General features: G+C 44.2%; 1 protein-coding gene and 1 long non-coding RNA gene across 3 annotated transcripts in view; one reads left to right on the top strand and one right to left on the bottom strand.

Moving 5' to 3' along the window:
• LOC132348915 (general transcription factor II-I repeat domain-containing protein 2) overlaps nt 1-3258 on the bottom strand; it is a 54473-nt gene extending 51215 nt beyond the window's left edge. For both annotated transcript variants that reach the window (XM_059896893.1, XM_059896894.1), the window contains exon 1: nt 2831-3258. The gene's annotated coding sequence lies outside the window, so the exon portion shown is untranslated. The remainder of the gene's footprint in view (nt 1-2830) is intronic.
• Nucleotides 2649-15135, top strand: LOC132348916 (uncharacterized). The gene is made up of 5 exons (XR_009497583.1): nt 2649-4414; nt 6879-7010; nt 10659-10743; nt 12671-12908; nt 14796-15135. It is a non-coding gene; the product is annotated as an uncharacterized LOC132348916 (long non-coding RNA).
• The last annotated feature ends 992 nt before the right edge of the window (nt 15136-16127 follow it).

Genomic DNA, 16127 nt, shown 5'->3' with positions numbered 1-16127 from the left:
TTTACTAATGAAAAGCAAACATCAAAACCAGACTACCACCTATTTTTATAAATAAAGTTTTATTGGAACATAGCCACACTCACTGGCTTGCATCTTGTCCATTGACTGCTTTCCTGCAAAGGCAGGGTTGCATGTGACAGAGACCACATGTCCTCAGAGCTGGAAATATTTATTATCTGACCCTATACAAAAAAAGGTTGCCCATCCCTGTTCTAGAATTCATTTCCACCACTTAAATTTTGGAATGTCATCCACTGCATTTATCAAACCTCTGAAATCTTGAAATAGACACCTGCTTTATTTTTTAAACTGTTTCTAAATTTACCTTTCCAAAGGTTAATTTTTCAGGTCCCTGAAGCCTTGATTTTAATTAGCAAGTTCCCAAGGTGCCACCTTCTCCCTGACTCAGCCCAGGCCTACAGTAAGAGGAAACTACAAATGCAAGTGTACCTATTCAGCATTCAACAGAAATGTATTGAAATGGTCAAGAGGTACAAACTCCCAGTTATAAAATAAATTAGTCCTGGGGATGTAATGTACAGCATGGTGACTATAGTTAACAATACTGTACTGCATATTTGAAAGTTGCTTAGAGAGTAGATCTTACCACAAGAAAAAAAAATTGTAATTATGTGATGTGATGAATGTTGACTAAACTTATTGTGGAAGTCCTTTCACAATACATACATATGTCAAATCACTATGTTGTACTCCTAAAACTAATACAGTGTTATATGTCAATTATATCTCAAGCTGGGAAAAAAATCCCAAAAAAAGAATAACAACAAATTTCAAGACAACCAGGACTCTTCTGGAATGACCAAGGAGTATGGAAAAGAACTAGATATAATATGTATTTTCAATGTCAAAAAATGAAAAAAAAAGTCAAAATTAAATGCTTGGGAATTCCCTGGGGGTCCAGTGGTTAGGACTCCACAGGTTCAGTCCCTGGTCGGGGAACTAAGACTCCACAAGCCGTGGAGCGCGGCCAAATTAAATGGAAAAAAAAAGCTTAACAAATAATCAAGAACTTTAGTTTAGCCAAACAAATGTTTAAAATTAAAAAACATGTAATGAGCACGTGCTATGTGAAAACATACACTGCTGGCAGGAAAGACAAGGGGGAAACAAAGTGATTTTTATGTGAATAAAATCCACATCCTGTGGTCTCGAGTTAGACAGACCTGCATAGATACAGCAGAATAGCAGGTAATGAAGGCAAAATGAAAGCCAGAACCCCCCGAAATGGTTCTGAGTCAACAACCTGGGGGATGAGACTGAAAGCATGTTAGCAAGTTCTGCAGCCTGAGAATTAAGAGAAGAGACCTTCCAGGCAGCAGGTGTGGGCAAAGACCCAGAGCTCTGGGCAGCAAACATCGGGCACTAAACAACAGGAAGGCAGAAAGAAAGTTGACCCGCTCCAAATGGATTAACACCTGCAGTAGCCTGGTGCCAAGCCCTGTGTCCACTGAAGGCAAGGTGGCCGGTCACACAGATCAAGCCTTCCTCTCCAGGTGGAAGAAAAGAAGAGAAAAGGCTGCTCAACTCTTCGATTGCAGCTATGAGCAATATCCAATTTGCCAATTTCCAATTCCGTATTTAGACATCTGCTTACTTCAAATTACCAGCAGGAAACGAAACGGTGGCATTTTTGGCTCAGCCATTCCATTCCTTGGTATGTACCCAAGAGCTGAAAACAAATGTCCACACAAAAACTTGAACACTGATGTTCAACAGCAGTACTCATAATGGCCCCAAAGTGGAAATAATCCAAAAACATTCATCAATTGATGGAAAATGAAAATGTGGTATATCCATGCAATGAATTATTATTCAGCCATAAGAAGGAATGAAAGAAGCCAGATCCAAAAACACTCCCTTTGATGATTCTATCCTTAGGAAATACCTGGAATAGGCAGAGACATAAGGATACAAAGCACACTGGCGGTGTCCAGGGCGGGGATGGGAAAGGGGAATGGCTGCCTAATGGATATGGGGTTTCTTTGGGGGTGATGAAAACGTTCTAGAATTACTGGTGATGGTTGCACAGCTCTGTGAATAAACAAAAACCACTGAATTATACACTTTTAAAGGTGAATTTCATGGCGTTATGTCAATAAAGCTGTTATTAAACAGCAAATCCTGGGTTCGAAGCACGGGGAATATAGCCCTGCAAGCCTTTTTTCTCCTTTATCGCTAAATCATAGTCGTGAGGGACTGTAGTCTAGGACCAGAGACTCTTTTTCTGACCTCTAGGTTGGTTTTCTGCCAACAAACGAGCCACTGGTGGCCACCCCACTGACCACACCCACAACAAACCCCACACCGCGCGCCGCTCGGCAACGCGCGCGACGTGAGGAGCGGTGTCGGGACACCTCCGCCCTGGAGCCGGGCGCAGTTACCAGGCAACAGCGTCTGACCCGCCCCCCCAACTAACCAATCAAGCGCGTCCGCACGCAGCGCGGTATCCCCGCGTACGCCAGCTGGAGCGTGACCTCACGCACCTCGGGCCTTAGAGAGCCCAAGAGTCGGCAGCACCCGCCCCCACCGCCTCCGCTCAGCCAATCAGAAGGGAGAGGGATGCGCGTTCCGTGCGTGCTACCGTTGCCCCCGCGCCAGGGCTTCCCCGCCCCACCCCCACTCCTTGGGCCTTGCCCGCCGGGCGCCGGTTCGGGGGCCGGTCGGGCTGGCGGCGAAGGGGGTGCTTGCAGCCCGCGCGCCTGGGCGGGCGGTCTCCCCAGGCCTCCCCTCCGTCAGGCCCGCGGGACGAGAAAGTTCCAAGCAAAGCACCCGCTCTTAATGGCGGCTGCGGCGGGGGCGGGGTACGCACCTGAGGTCCCCGCCGGCGGGCAGTGCCCGGCCGGCCGCGGGGTCCGAGGGCTGAGCCACCTGGGAGTGGCCCGGGGGCCGAGGGCGGCGGCCGCGACCGCGAAGAGGCGAGGGCGCGGCGTGTGGGCGGCGGCCGAAGCCCTGCTCTCCACTATCCCTTCTTTTTCTTTCTTTTCCTTTTTTTTTTTTTTTTTTGGCTTCCTGGAAGGCAGCCTAGACTCGTGTGTCCGCAGCGCCCCAAGTGGGAGTTGCCGTTTCCGGTGCCGTGGAATAGTTCAGCTTCACAGTGAGCTTGTTGGAAGTCCCTTAGTCCCGCTCTGTTCAAGGCCAGACGTGCTCGTCCATCTTCAGCCTTAGATGAGTGGCTGCACGTGTCTGGTCTCACCCCTGACACCGCCCCCGAACGAGGACTACTTTCTTGCTGTTCTTTAATTTGATAGTTTCGCATGATTGCAGTTTGTACCTTTAAAGCGGTGAGGTCACAGCTCCAGTGACCGGTGAATCTGCCTTAAAGCCAATGAGTTGTTTGTTATATTACTGTAACAACGTGTCCTCACCTTTTGATGGGGGTCAGTGACATAACCAACCAATCATGAGCTGTCCCTCAGATGGTGATGGCACTCCAGCAAGTAGTCGAATATTACTATAGTGTTGTTTAAGCAAAGTTACAGCTACATATTTTATATATGCCAAAAGGAGAATAGAATAATAGAAACCATTTACCCATTGCTCCAATTAAACATAGCTGCCTTGTTTCTCGTTTTAAAGGAATATTCAGACGCAATTGAAGGCAGCGTTCTCATTCTTTACTGTCTTGAAGTTATGTTCTAATACACATTTTCTTTTGCAAAAAGACAAGTGTCACGATTCGCTGACATTTTTTTCTGTAAGTGGCTCACAAAGATATGCTTCCTAGCAGAAGCTGCTAAAAAAGATGTTATTTCAAGGTAAAGATAACCATCCAGCAGTTAGTTGAGATGGTACCTGCTTTTTTTGACATCATTTTTAAAAGAGATGTTTGAAAATATTTCCATTATGTTATAGTTGATTCCTTCTGTTTGGAAGAGTTATGGTGTATAAATTCTTAGCAAACACTGAGCAAAACTGAATACTGCTCCTAGGAGAAATACAGGATTAGGTTTCTGCCAGCCTCTTCACATTTTGGTAAAACTATCAATACATAACCTTGTTTTATGTGTGTATCTGTTTAAAGACACCTTATTTAATGTATATTGTTGATTCATTAGTTGAACTTATGGCCAACAGCGCTGTAACTGTTGTGTGAAGGAAGCTTAGCTAACACAAGTATTTTCTACGTAAGGCACATCGCTGCCTTGTGCTTGGGAATACTAGACAATGCTATGTTTGAGGACCATTTTAAACAGCAAAATCATCAAAAAAAAAGAAAAAAAGAAGAAAAAACCCCCCAAATGTGGGAAGTGTAGCATTATATAGACCAGGAAAAGGACACTTGTTTACAGTGGGAGACTGGTGTCACCTTGCTCTACCTCAGCTGGGAACGTGCGCGGCAGGCAAAACAACTTTTTTTGCCACTCTACTGTGTCTGCTAATCGGTGAAAGCAGAGTGAGTATTGCTTTTAAATTTACCTGTAAATTGTAGGTGAATTCACAAATATGGAGTTAGTGAATAATAAGGATTGATTGAATTTTGTTGCCCAAAACAATGGGAGTACAAAACTGTCATACTTGAAAACTTAACCTGGAAACAATTTTCTAATCTGCTTTAAAATCTTCTATATGAAGAGTTTCAGTGTTTTGACTCATTTGTTAAAAATGTCAAAATACACATCTTCTGGTTTGAAAGAACAACTGATTGACAGCAAGAAGAGTTGTGTATATGTACTAGCTCTCATTTCTCTCATTCTCTTTTGAGCCCATTCCAATTAACCCTCATAACTCCACTAAGACTATTTTCCAAGGTCACAAATGACCACCACGTTGCTATAGTCGTTTTTCAGTCTGTGAATCACTTGATCTATCAGCATCTGACAACGAATCACTACATCCTCTTTGAAACTCTTCTGGGCTTCTAAGACACCACACTTGACTGCTGTTCTGCCTACTTTTCTGACTACTTCTCTAAATCTGTTGCAGGTGTTTCTTTCCCCCCAACCTTTACGTAGTGCAGTAACTTAGGCTTTAATCTTGGATCTCTTTCCTGTCTGCTCTCATTCCTTAGAAAACCTCATCCAGTCTCAGGGCCTTAGATACCACTGATACGGTTATGACTGTCAAGTATGTATCTCCAGCCCAGACCGTTCCCCTCAATCCCAGTCTATATAACCAACTGCCTACTTTGAAATCCTCACTTGGAGGATGAGTAGGCGTCTCAAGCAGAAAGTTTCCCACCCTCTCCCCAGTTCCTCCTGCAGTCTTCCCCTTCTCAATTAATGAAACTGCATTCTGCCAGTTACTCAGGCCCCAAACCTTGGAAGCATCCTTTACTTCTCCCGTACCCCACACTTATCCTTCAGACAACCCAGTCAGCTCTAACTTGACCAAGACTCCACCACTTTGTGATCACCACTACCACCACACTTGTCCCAGCCAACATCATCTTTTGCAGTAGACTCCTAATTTGTCTCTGATTCTGCCCTTAACCCTCCTCAGACTATTCATAGCACCAAAACACCACAACCTGGAGAATTCTGTAATTTGTACCTCATTTCACTCCTCTGCTCAAAACTGTCCAATAACTCTCCATCTCAGAGTTAAGTGTAAATGTCCTGACTTAGGCTTCTGGCCAAGATAAAGTAACAAGGATTGGATTTATCCTGTTGCCTGAAATGACTCAAAAATAAACGAGCAAAATACATGATAATGAGGGAAAATTATGAGCAAGTTTTTGGCACTAAATTTGCCAATTTAAGAGAAATGGACAAATTCTTTGAAAGACATAAATTACCAAAGCTTCCTCAAGGGAAATAGATAATTTGTATAGCCCTATATCTATAAAAGAATTGGAAATTTAGTTAAAAATCTTCCCATAAAGAAAATTTCAGGCCCAGATGGCTTCACTGGTAATTTCTACTGAACATTTAAGGTTAAAATAAATTTACGCAAACTCTTCCCAAAACTTGAAGAGAAGGAGATACATTCTGACTCATTCTATGGGGACAGCATTGCCTTGATACCAGAACCACACAAAGACATCACAAGAAGAGAAAGGCACGGGCCAATATCCCTCATGAACATAGATGTAAACATTCTCAATGAACTTTTTTTTCAAGATAAAAGGAATATATGTGAATACAAAGACTTCTACACAAATGTTCTTAACAGCTTTATTCATAATATATGAATGCACGGAAAAGGCCAAATGTCAATCAACAGGTGACTCAATAAACAAATTGTGGTACGTCCATATAATGGAATGGTACTCAGCAGTAAAAAAGAATGAATTACGGGTACGTGGAATCTCCAAATTCATCATGCTTAGTCAGTGAAGACACACATCAGAGCCCATATTTTATGATTGTTCATATATATAATTCTAGAAAGGGCAAACTATTTTATAGTGGCAAAAACCATGTCAATTTCCTAGTACTGGGGTGGAGAAAGGGATTGACTGCAAAGGACATGAGGATGATTTTGGTGGGGAAGGAATTATGCTGTATCTCAATTGTAGTGGTGCTCACACAGCTGAATACGTTTTTCAAAATTCTTCAAACTATAGTTTGGATGAATGCAGTTTATTTTACATAAATTATACCCCCATATTGATTAAAAAACTAGCCCTTCACATTCCTGTTTCATGAAAAATAAAATTATTTTAAATTAAACATATGTAGTCACATTGTTTTTGCTAAAAATCATCTTACCTACTGGTATTTTCCTATCACTACTATTTTTAATGAGAGCAAAGAGTTTAAAAAACAAAATAAGACATTTGTTTAAAAATTATTGTTTATTTAATCTTTATCTCATTTAAATAATTTCTTTGTATATTTCATAAAGTACATATTAGTATAATAATATGTGCAAATGATTTATATATATTTTTTCATGCTCACAAATTTTACCCATAGGGATACATAATCAAAATAATTTGGAGACTACTGCCCTAGAAAGCTGGAAGATCCCTTTTCTCAGAAAACTGAAAGAAGAATTTACCCAGAAGCAGCGAGCTGAATTCATCAAGCAGATGGCTGAAACCAATGGTAATATTAGAGTATACCACATTTATGTGCCACGGGAAGACTCAAGATTGTAAAATGTCATTTCTCCTAGTTAATTTCTCTCAATTAGCTCATGAATTTAATGCAATTCCAATTAAAAAAAATCCCAGTGGGATTTTTTAATGCAACTTGGCAAGATGATTTTAAAATTTATTTGAAAGTAAATGTTATGAATAGCAAAGGCAATTTTGTAAAAGAACAAAGAAGAGAGATTTGATTGAATAAAAATCAAAGCATATTATAAAGCTGTAGCAGGTGAAATCTTGTCATATTAGTTTGAGAATAAATCAGTAGAAACAAAAATTGAATTCAGAAATTGATCCATGTATGTGGAAATTTATCATATGTTATAAATGACATTTCAAATCTTCAGATAAAGTCTGTTAATAGCCAATAATTTGGGGACAATCAGATATCTGTTTGAAAAAATATCAAGAAATATACAATTTTGTCTCATACCACTCATAAAAATCAACTCCAAATCTACATAGAAAAAGTAAAAACATTAGATTAAGTGTCTTACAAGTATTACAGAATATCCTTATTATCTTGGGTAGTAGTTTTCCTAAACAAGACACAGAAAGCAGAAGCTGTAAACGATAAAGAAACGACTACAAGAAAATAAAATTGTGTAGGACAGAAGACACCATAAATTAAGAAAAAGACAGGATAAAATATTTCAACACATTTCAACACATAAGGGTTTCTATGCATAATATATCAATTACTTCTATAAATTAATAAGACAACCCAATAGAAATGTGGCCAAGAATATGAATAAACAAACAATTCTCAGTGAAGGAAACATGAAATGCTAGTAACCATAGATGTTCAACCTTCCTAGAGATTACAGAATACAAAGTGAATCAATAATGAGATATGCTTTAGGTATTAGATTGACATTTTAAAAGTTTGTATCAGGTGTTTGGTATATGGAAAAATGAATCCACCCATATACTATTGTAGCACAACTTTTAGAGAATAAAAACATCTATTAAATTTTTTAAATGAGCATTTTCTATGACCCAGCAGTTCTGGTTATCAATATCTACCCAGGATATACCCTTAAATAAGTGCAAAAGGAACACGTACAAGAATATTCACTGTAATAGAAAAAAATAGAAGCAACTCAAATGTCCATCAAAAAAGGAGAATGGTTAAACAAGATGTAGTTTATTCACAGTAATATCCAAGAGTGGAAAAGAATGGGGTTAAGTCCAAACAAACTGTTGTAAAAGTATCTCCAGGGCTTCCCTGGTGGCGCAGTGGTTAAGAATCCTCCTGCCAATGCAGGGGACACCGGTTTGAGCCCTGGTCCGGGAAGATCCCACATACCGCAGAGCAAGTAAGGCTGTGCACCACAACTACTGAGCCTGCGCTCTAGAGCCCCCGAGCCACAACTACTGAGCCTGTGTGCTACAACTACTGAAGCCCGCGTGCCTAGAGCCCGTGCTCTGCAACAAGAGAAGCCACCACAATAAGAAGCCCACGCACCACAACTAAGAGTAGCCCCCACTCGCCGCAACTAGAGAAAAGCCCGCACACAGCAATGAAGACCCAACGCAGCCAAAAATAAATAAATAAATAAATAAATTTATTTTTTAAAAAAGTTATCTCCAATATAGTTTTGAGTGAAAAGATGAAGTTGCAGAATGAAATACATATTATCCCAATTTTTAAAAACACACCTAACAAAAATAAAATAATGGTTTTCCATGGTATATGTGGTGCTGTGGTTAAAGGAGCCTTTAACCTTAGCTATGTATAGTGTTTTATTAATTTTTCTACAAAGGTAAAAGTCATAGATTAATTGTATAATTAAAAGTTAATAATAAAAATTAAAATATATAAGACTAATAATTAAGTTCACTCTTTCCTAAACTAGGGACTATCATATCAGCTACCCAAGTAACAAAGAAATTAGAACGTCTACAGGAAAATGTCCTTATGGGTCGGGGGAAGATTTAGTTTGGCTAACAGTTCACAGACATTTTAATACTTTGGGGTAGCTGGTATTTTGCTGTAGAACCATCTTTTCTGAATAGCAATTTGGACAAAAATGTAAATACTTGCCAGCATACAGCCAGTACATAAAACCAACCAGGCTTTGATAGTAAAATATAAAAGACCAGTTGTGACTGTAAATCCAGGTCTCCTTTCGCCAAACCTGGCTTTTAGGCTGTTTTATCCTGTTTCTCCATTAGTGTGAGCCACAAAATTGATGGGCAAGCATCGCCACCCAGTGGCTGTGGTTCACATTTGCAGAGTTTCTTACTGTGCCCTTTTTTTCCCGAAATCTCAAACCAATGGTTCTTTCAGATATCCCTTAAAAGAAAAATGTTCTAGAAATTCAAGAAACCCATATAGGGTTATCAATTTTTTAATTCTGGCAAGTAAAGATTTTTAAAAAGCCTACTACATACCAGCATTGCCAGTTTTGTAAAAGAACAGATATTTAAAACCAAAAAATCGGAGAGGCCATACACTAGATAACAGGACAGTCCTGCTTATGAAAGAACAGTTGAAAATTTATATGCATTTCATACATATATAAGTATATTATAACTAAATTAATAATCAGAGGTGGTTAAACATTTCTGAGTGTGCCTGTGATGGTGTTTCTAAAAGCGATGAGTGTTTGTATTGGTGGCCTGAGTACAGAAGATGGCCCTCCCCAATGTCTGTGGGCCTCATCCAGCCCATGGAGGGCCCCAATAGGACAAAAAGGCAGAGGAAGATTGAATGTACTCTCTCTCTTTCTCTCTGCCTGTTTGACCCGGGACATCCGTCTTGCCCTGCCCTCGAACTGGGACTTAACGCCACTGTTGCTCTGGTTCTCAGGCCTTTGGCTCTGACCGGAACTACACCAGCAGCTTTTCTGAGTCTCCAGCTTGCAGATGGCAGATAAGGAGTTTGCTGTTTTCCTATTGGTTCTATTTCTCTGGAGAACCCTCATACAATAATATTTACATGATTCTCCTTTATTGGTATATGTCTCAGCTTTATCAGTAAAAGCAGAGCTGAAGACAAAGTCTTGTACACAGAACCTTAATTTTGGAGGTATCAGGAGTGAGAGCAGGGAGAATTAATGAGTAGTATTGTCCTTTCCATATAGAGGCAAACTGCCTTTGATCCTCTTTACCATTGGGATTGAAAAGAACCCAATCACCAGATCAGTATCCCCTGGGAAGTTCAGAAACCATATTGATATGTTCCAGTAAAATACTACCCCTGACTCAGCAGCTATGACTGGACTAAGCACTTAGCTAAGTTTATAGTAGTTTACAGTTGTCTGCCATAACCCAACTGGTGTTTGCAGGAGTCAAACATGTGAACTAAATGGAGACGTGATGGAACCACCACTTCTGAGTCCTTCACATCTTAGGAGTTGGTGCTCAGGTCTACAATTCCACCTGGGATGCAGTATATCTTCTCCTTTAATACTTCCTGGGTCAAGACAGGGTGAGGGAACCAATGTGAGCTGCTAAGAATGTCTGTCCCAACTGTGTAACTGGGAACCAGGGAAATAGCCACAGGGTGGGTGTGTGGACACATTTGACCCGCTGTGGGACATACTTGGACCTGGCTCCATGTGCCCTCACTCTAACTGGGGCCTTGTTGGTGTTTCAGGTCCTATGGTGTCCGTGTCAGCTCAGACCCTCTCTCCAGCTCTTGGGAGATCTGATTCTCGTTCCTCCAGTGGATGGTAACTCTGGTAAGTAACCACAGGTGCCTTTGGGAAATGGTAAAGAGAATATTTATTGACACTACTGGAGTGGCTCTGCAGGGTCCTTCCTCAAGTGGACCCAGCCTCCTCTATCATTGCTGGACTCTGGTCTGAGAACTGGGTTAGATCCTAAAACCGGGTGAGAGATTGATTTTCATTGTACTAACCAATGTCAGCTTTCTGCTCACCAGATTTTTTTCCAGTTATACAAGGCAAGAGAGCACCCTAGCTGTCTGCCCTTCCATCTTATCCCTCGGAATACCATGGTCAGATAGCCACGCCACAGATCACCGGTGCCAGACACTACAGTTGCCATTCCGCCCTTGCCTCTTGTTCTACCAAGTCCACCCACCTTGCTTCTGATGGCAAAGTCCAGCCGCCTGGCTCTGCTGCTCTGGAAGCTACCATCGTCTTTGGGAGTCTAGTTTTAGAGCACCATCTGCCACTGTCACCCTAGCCTAGGCACTCCGAGCGTCTCAAAGATGCTAGAGCTTCCTCACCAGTACATCTCTTATTGCCTTAGTGACGGAAGAGTCCTCTGGACCCTCCCAGGGTGGATTAATCCGCTTTAACATTCCCACCTCCCCGAGCCTTTTGACTCTTTTCCAGGGAGTTCCAGCATCTCCACCTCATTTATTGATACTGTTGTCATATGTAAGCTTCACAGAGCCATCCCAGAAGCATTAGAATTGGCTCCTTGCCGGGATGTTAAATCCTGAAGGAGCTGGCCCGGTGTCAACAAACTCTCTCCATCCATTCTTTTATTCTGCGCTTCTGGTCCAGCACCCTAAAGGTGCACATGCACCCACACATATTCCCCTAGTCCTGCTGAGCCCAGTACTGCAATTCTATCAGTGAGTAAGCTGTTTCCTCTTAAAATAGGGACTGCTCTTTCTCACTCAGGTTCTGCTGAGACTGGACTGAATATCGGTCTGGCAGCAATGAGGTGAAGTGGGTTGCACCTTGAGGAGGATAAGCGTCATCTCGTGAGGCATCTACTCAGCTGGAGTCTTAGCGTGGTATCTAGGCGAGGGGAGGCTGCTCCCCTATATCAAGGGAGAGGGGGCCGTTTCTGCTGGACTGGAAATTAGATTGGGGGTGGCGTCTGTGTTGTAATATTCTCAGGTGCACGGTCCCAGTGCCCCATCCCAGTCTCAAGTTCCCACCCCTTTGCTATCGGGGTTTGACTTCAGCCTAGGAGACCTGCCGAGGCTGTCCATCCGGCCTCCTCTGCAGCTCTGTCACCCTGAAATCCCAGGCCCCTGGCTCCTTTTTGGCTGCAGGAGATGAAAGTCTTTTTAAACAGCATCATCTTTTTAAACAGCAACAACAGGAGGCCTGTTGGTTTTCTCAGCATGCCCCAAGTGAATAGCTGGCTGATCTAAACCTGTCATTCTTTCTTCAAGGCTTCCTACACAGTTAACAAAGCCAGCCAACTCCACAAACTTACAATTACTATTACCCCCATACTATTCATATCATAGAGATACAGCTTAACCAAATGCTCTGAGTCTACCTGCACCTCATCCCTTCACCCCAAGTAAAAAGAGCCTTAGTAATCATGATGCTACAGCAAGCCAGGGGTTATCACCACCCCACTTCAGGTGCCAATTGTTTTAGCTTGTGTTCTTCCCCAAACAGAGCCTTACATAAAGACTTGTTCCCTGGTGGCTTACTTGGCAGGTGATCGTAGGGAAGAGGAGAGAGGGAGTGGCAAGAGTCGTGCAGGAAAAGCAGATGTAAGGGTCACCATTGAGGCTGCCGCTGTGGCCAATGGGGTCCTAATTCTGCCAGGATCCTGAGAAGTGCACTGAGGGCCTCCCCGAATGGACCTCAGTGGTGGCATTTATCCCTCGGCTCCTAAGCCCGTTGGTTGACGTTTGCCTCTAGGATGTTAATTCCTCCTCTCTTCCAGGTTGCATGCATGTATGGGCCCTGTGAGCTCCTTTCTGTGTCTGAGGCATCTGTGGAGTTTTTGGTAGAAATTTTAAAATGCCTGGCGTGCACGTGGGACAAGAAGCTTGAAGAGAGTCAGAGCTTGCGTGGAACTGCTCGTCCTCCCATGTCAGAGACGTCAGACTAAGGACAAGAGGGGTGACCGAGGACCCTGGGTGCACCTGCTCCCGTACATATCTGTAGAGTCACAAATTCAGGTAAAAGCCCCAAACTTTACCATGGCCCAAAGGCCAAAGGTGATCTGCTGCCCTTCTTCCTCCATCCTTCCAACCTCATCTCCTACCTCTGTCCACTGCCTCACTCAGCTCTAACCACCCTCCCCTCCGTGTGTGGGAGGGCGGCCGGGGGGGGGGGGGCTCCCAGACACACTCCCAGTGTGGTCAGTTAGCATTTAATCGGAGTAGCCACGCACCAGAGGCAGCTCCCAGGAGCCTCCAGGCAGCTCTCTTTCCATCAACACTGGAGGGGTTGCTGATTAGCTTAATGAATGTTAGAAATGGGTTTAGTGAAATTAGTGGCTTGTTAGTTGGTGTCTCAAAGTCCAGTGAGGAGACAGAAACCACCCTGTGATTTGAACAGAGAAGGTTTAATATGAAGAATTATTAATGATAACAAGGGCTTGGCTGGTATGAAGTAAAGAGAACTCTAAAGAATACAGGAATGGTAGACAGAGGGAGGAGCCCCCGCCACTAGGGCTGAGCCAGGCCACCCCAGAAAGAGGCCACCCCCCAGAGCTGAGACCCAGACCTCGTTGGGAAAGGCTCACCCATGGCTCACTGAATGGTAGGGGTCTCACTGAGAGGTAGCTACCTTTCCTGCTAGCAAAGGTCACAGGAAATGTGCGCTCTGGAACTTTACAGAAATCCACTCTCTTGGGGGCCAAGGAAGGTCTTCCATGGGGAGGTGCTTCATAGGAGGCACTTGGCTCTGACAGTGCCCGAGGGGGCTGCTGGAGGAAGCTGTTGTCCGCTCTGGGCCGCTGGCCATCGCCTGCTGCAGGAGCTGGCTGCTGGTGGTTGTCATCGCTGGTTGGGCTGCTAAAGTAGCGGCACTTTCCGGTCCCAGATGTAGGCAGTTGTCTCTTCCAGTTTGGAGTAATTGAAGATGCATGGTGGGGCACCAGCGCTCCCCCTACAGGCCTGTCCCGATTCCAATTTTAGCTGAGTTTCTTGAATTAATTCCACACCTGGAAGGAATCCAGTTTTATTGTACTATCAAGACCAGTTCAGATTACTTTGTTGTCCTGGAATGTGCTTTGTAGTCATTCTGTGAAACATGTTTTTACCGCTCTGTGGTGAGATGTGGCTGAGGTTTTACCCTTCTGTGGGGCTGTTTCATAGAGGGTGGTGGGGGAAAACTGCCTGATACGACGTGGTCGCTGTGAGACCGCTCCTCAGAGGCCTCTACCTGCAGTGAACGTGATTAACCCAAGCTGTGAAATCTCTCCTCTGTGTGCAGTGAGGTCATGCTTCCCTTGCACTGCTCCCAGTGACTGAATGAGGCAGGAGTAGACACTCGGGCAGACCAGATCCTGGGAGGCATGGATTCCTCTGACGGTCATCTTGGGCTCCAGCACTCCCCAGTGACCTTACCAAGTCTTCCTTAGACTGTACAGCAGCCATAGGACACTTTTACCCAGGCTTCCCTCTTCCTCTCCCTCATTTATTTATTTACAAGTTTATCTATTTATTTATTTTTGGCTGCATTGGGTCTTCGTTGCTGCACACAGGCTTTCTCTAGTTGTGGCGAGCAGGGGCTACTCTTTATTGCGGTGCGCAGGGGTCTCATTGTGGTGGCTTCTCTTGTTGCAGAGCACGGGCTCTACATGCGTGGGCTCAGTAGTTGTGGCTCGCGGGCTCTAGAGCGCAGGCTCAGTAGTTGTGGCACAGGGGCTTAGTTGCTCTGCGGCATGTGGGATCTTCCTGGACTGGGGATCGAACCCGTGTCTTCTGCATTGGCAGGCGGATTCTTAACCGTTGCGCCACCAGGGAAGTCCCTCTCCCTCATTTAGAGTCAGACTTGTATCGTGGCCTGGTGGCTCTCCCAGCTTTCTGAGCACCTCCCTTCCCCTTTTTCTCTTACAGAGATATTTTCCCTAATAAAATCCTTGCCTATCTAATCCCACGGAGGCCTTGCGGAATTAAAGAACCTCAGCTAAAATTGGAGTCAGGACAGGACTGTAGGGGAGCGCACCATGTGTCTTCAATTACTCCAAACAGGAAGAGACAAATGCCCACATCTGGGACAGGAAGATGCCTCTACCCAACCAATGAGAAGCCACTATACTTTGGACTCCCAGCTTCCTCCAGTGGACTCTTTGGTTATCACAGCCCCTCCCAATTACCCACTTTTCCATATAAAAGCAAGTTCCCTTTCGTTGTTCTCCGGATTTGCCTGTGGTCTGTCATAGTTTGTACTTCTCAATTTGCAGTTTCTCTTCTTATTCCTAAATAACCTCACTTTTGCTGGCAAAATACTGGCTATTACGTTATTAAAGTTGATACAGGTATCGAGCATATAAAGAGGAGAGAAAAGGAAGCAAGAGGAGGGAAAAAGAGACAGTTTGCCCTCAGCATTTGGGACTAATATTCGGGAATGACTGTCATAGATCATAATGGGCTGCAAGAGATGCTACAGGCCATGAAGTTCAAAAATTCCTTTCATGTATTGATTTTTTTTTAATACCTCCTCATTTTAGAGGTGAGATCCAGAGGAGGGAGACAACTTCCCAACATCACGGGACAAGTCCGTAGCAGAGCCAGGACAGGAACCCAGGTCCCCAGACTCCCAAATCATTCATGAGGGCATGCCTTGTTCCTGGCTGCATGCTAAGCTCTAGTACAAAACTGGTGAGGACAATCTGAATGAAGTTCTTGCCTTCCTGGAACTTCAAAGGAGGTGCTCCAGCTGCATGTTAGAAGGCGAGTAGGAGTTTGCTAGACACCTGCAGGGAGAAGAGGGCAGTGGGAAGGGCATTCAAGGCGCTGTGTGCAGAGGAAGGCCTGAAACATCCCTGGGATTCAGAAATTACAAGTAGAGCCACCTGCCTTAAGTGGCGTGATGGGCTGAGGGGCGAGGTGACGCTGGGAGGAGGATGCACTGTCGGAGACAGCAGGGAGCTCGCTGTGGCTGGAGCGCCGACTGAGCGGCGTGGGCGCGGGAACAGAGGCAACAGGGCCAGGTAAAAAATGTCGAGGGACAGAGGATAGGGGAGAGCACTACGCTGGAGTCGCGCAGAGTGGGCAACCTCTTACATTTTACTCCTGCTTATTACCAAGAAGCAAAGGGCCTTTGCAAAATGAGAGCGCCCACCAGAGCCGGGAAGGTGCTCAGCAAACGCGCGCTCTGCGGGAAGGCGAGTGAGTTCAGGCCGGCTGCCGGAGCTCGGAGAGAGGTCGCGCACTAAGTCGGTAGGG

Source organism: Balaenoptera ricei, chromosome 15 (assembly GCF_028023285.1).
Source record: "Balaenoptera ricei isolate mBalRic1 chromosome 15, mBalRic1.hap2, whole genome shotgun sequence".
NCBI lineage: Eukaryota > Metazoa > Chordata > Mammalia > Artiodactyla > Balaenopteridae > Balaenoptera > Balaenoptera ricei.
This window is presented reverse-complemented; position numbering and strand designations above follow the sequence as displayed.